Raw genomic sequence first — 3,813 nt, 5'->3', positions numbered from 1 at the left:
CTGGGCTGTCTGGATCACTTGCAGATGCCCATGAGGAAGAACTTGTTCTCTGAAGAAACCATTTACACACACACGCACATGTTTTTTCTATGTTGCTAAAGTGATCCTCCTTCCCTAGCCTCCTGAGTAGCTGGGACTACAGTTGAACACCACTGTGTCCGCTACTACTCAAAATCCAATTTTAGATGTAGAAGCTAGTTCTATTTTTTGATATATTTGTACAGAGTTATAAAGTACATTGATATTTTAACTCATTTTAACTAAGGGGAATTAGCATACCTGTTGCTGAAAGCTCAGTCCTTGTCCCCAAAGCCAATCTAATAATGAGGACTTGGTTTTGAGAAAAAGGAAAAACAGGTTTGTTTTGCTAGCAAAGGAGAAACACAGGGAGATCCTGTCCCAGAGGCTGTTATTCAGCCCATTAGCAGGAACAGGGGGCTTTTAAAGAAGTGATTCAAAGGCTACATTCCAGGTGTTCTCTGTTGCAGTTGTAATTCACTTGTTAATTTGGGAGATAGTCATTTCTGAGATCTTCTGGTACCATCCCAAAAGTCTGGATTACTTCAGTCCTATGGTGGGTGTGTACTAAAGGACAGATAACTCTGTCTAGGATGGGGAAGGGTAATCCTGTTTCCCCTGAGATTAGGGAGGGGGAGAGAAACATGTCTATTTTAAAAATAAGTTTCAGTGCAGAGCAGCAAGGGCTATATACATTCAAAGCCTAAGGTGGACCACTGTTACAATTTCCCACTGTCAATTTCTATATTTCTATGGAAAAATGGGCACCATCTCAAATTTGCTTCCTGTGAAGGGGGAAGTTGAGGGAAGTAACCCAAAGTCTTTCCTTGTTCTATATCAGGTGGGGCATGGACCATTAAAGGCAGTCAGCATTAGAGCAGTCCAGAGCTCCACAGTGGCAGATCACAGGTGCTGGACTGCCAGGGTCCAGCCCTAGCAGGGGTCGAGGGTCCTCAGTGGATGGGAGGCGTCAGCATGGTGGAGAAACAGTACACAGAGACACCAAGTGTTCTGAGCGTGAATCTGTCTTTATTTTTTCTGCTAGCCTTTTTATAGATATTTTTCTTTAGTAATGATTATATCATTTTTGGTTAGTTTAAAACAAGAAAAACTTCAAAAGTATAATCTATGCTTCTTCTCAAAGTACACATTCTTTCTGTAGTCAGTCCAGACCAAAACAATCTTATTTCCCAGCTAGATTAAAACAACCTTGTCCCCCAGCTAAACCAAAGGCACCATGATGTGGCAGCCTTCTACATTCAGAACAAACATGTTACTTGATTTTCTGAGAAACCACCCCCACCATGAACTCCAGTGTTTAACAGTGAAAAGTTTTTACTATTATTAAAGGGCAAAGAAATCAACTTATAGCTAATAGTCTATTTTAATTTCACACAATGACAGACCACAATCTTATTCTGATTTTTAAAGAATTAGACTAAACCTAGGAAAAGCACAAATTATATTTATGACTAACCTAAATGTTTTTATTATGCAAAGTATCTCTAGAATCAACTATTGAAACTAAGAAAGCAACAAAGGCTAAACACCACATCCAAGCTCAGAGGAATGCCTCTTTATCCACCTATTATTATAGTAAAGCAATCACAGCCTCCTTTAAAAGCACAGCCACAATTGTTTATTTTCATATATTTTATCTATGTACTACTGCCAAATTTTTATTGTGCACTATTTTGTGTCCCAATACAGTAAAACTTTCCCAATGTTTTTCCAATAAGTTTCTAAATGATATATTGATTATTAATATTAAAAAGCAATTATACCTGGAGACATGCCACGCCTATGGCCCCCAAGAGGGAGGACAATCAACAGAACTGTGTCCAGTGTTGAGTCCTTATTCCAACAGACCATGTCAAGTGTAGGAGTGGCAGGAAATAGACGCAGCACTGGACAAGGCATACGTAGGGCAGGGATCATGCTAAGACAAATGAGACAGCAAAGCATTTCCTTTTTTGTAAATAATTAGCACAAAAGCAATTAGTATTTCAGTCAGTCTCTGAAAATGTTGAAGACAGTAACATAATCATATCAGTGAAAAACAGATCAAGTTTATCAATGTAGGAAGTTAGGAAGATTTGTAAGTCTGAGATCAGGCTCAAATTAGGATAGACTGGTGACTGTGGAGTCCTTTGTGATTGATATTAGTGGGCACTCCCACATAGGAACACTTCCTCTATAGCCTCTAGCTTTACTTTCTTTTGGTAGGGTTAACACAAGTGTACATATTAAGTTGCATTTAAAAATATTTTTATTTTAAATGTCCATGTAGGACTGTGCTCGGGCTATACTCTCCTGCCAGGTGTTGAAGACCAAGCTGGTCAAAATTGCCCTTGTTCCTATCTATTCTTAAGAGTCACCTGAGATTCCTCAGAGATCACTCTTGGGGACATGTGTGAAGCCTCTTGGCTCTTTTAGCTTTTCTCTACCAGTGGTGCCACCTGCCAGGATGGGTTGGTGTCTGGCTGACCATATGTGGCTTCTCTTGGAAGCATCAGGGGCACTTCTGTCTCCAGTGAACCTCCTCTTTGCAGAATGCAAGGCTTCCTGTTCTCTAGGGTCCTCTCCATCTCACTGAGCAGCAGATCGGGTGACTCACTGGAGTTGCAGGGCCCAGAGAGGGGTCCTGTTGTTCTCTGGGTCCTGGCTGACCTTAGAGGGAAAGTGCCAAAATGTTGGCTGCTTTTCCCTTGGCCCTTTTACTTCCTTGACTTTGGTCTCCAAGTTTTTTTATTTTAAACACCCAGCAAGCCAATTTTACCAGTCCTAAAGAGGGAGTAACAGGTTATAACTTCAATATCTATCATTTTATAGTTACCCCTGTCATTTAATTGGGGTTAGTATTAGTACTGGAAGTCAGCAATTATATACTATCTGTCCTGTAGGTGAGGGCTTATCCTGAATTAACCCTCATTTTTTTGGTTTTTGTTTTTAGAAACAATACCTCTGCAAAACACTAACAGGCAATATTTATAAAGTTTACAAGGAAAATACAAAATGAAATTAACAGAGAAAAACCTATTTTGTTTGTGTAGAAGTTATGAAAAAAGAAAAATGTTCTTTTAGATTCTTGAAACTTTACTAAGTTATATATTATGTCCCCTGTTTGAGATCCCAGTAATCTTTACAACAAAAATCAGTCTTTTGGACACAATTTTAAATGAACTGAGGTCTAGTCTATTTTGGAGCCATTCTAACATGGAGTAAGGTAGGAGGCAGAGCCTTATCTCAGGTAAGGTGGGGCTTTTCACAAATAACAATACAACTTTACACCTGAAACATGAATCAAAGAAAGGCTAAGAGAGTTTTTAATTTTGTTTTTCTGGAAAAAGTGGCAGAATGTTTCCATGTTTTACAATGTCACCATTAAACAGATCAGGATCTCTTTCTTACCTTCCAAATATACATTTAAATTCCAATTCCAGTGTGAAGAATAACATAAAATTTTATATATAATTTATTGAGAACAGGTCACTTTATTCAGTTATAAAACATCAAATACATAAGTAAATATCAACCAAATTTGTTATTTCTACAGAAATCCAAGACTAGTGCTAGAGATAATTTTAGTTTAAAGAACACCAACTTGGTAAAGTGCTTTCCCCTAAGCTTTACATTTAACTAAGTTTAACTTTCAAAGTACAATTTAGAATCCGAAGTGTGCCATAACAATAATCACAGGTTTACTGTGTTAGCCATACTAGCAAAAATCAATGGATAGCCTTAAATCCCTTATACATTTCGGAAATACTGTTAATTATAAGAAATAGACTTAGT

Source organism: Sciurus vulgaris (assembly GCF_902686455.1).
Source record: "Sciurus vulgaris genome assembly, chromosome: X".
In the NCBI taxonomy this organism is placed as follows: Eukaryota; Metazoa; Chordata; class Mammalia; order Rodentia; family Sciuridae; genus Sciurus; species Sciurus vulgaris.
The sequence above is the reverse complement of the archived record's forward strand: the minus strand, read 5'-3'. Positions refer to the sequence as shown.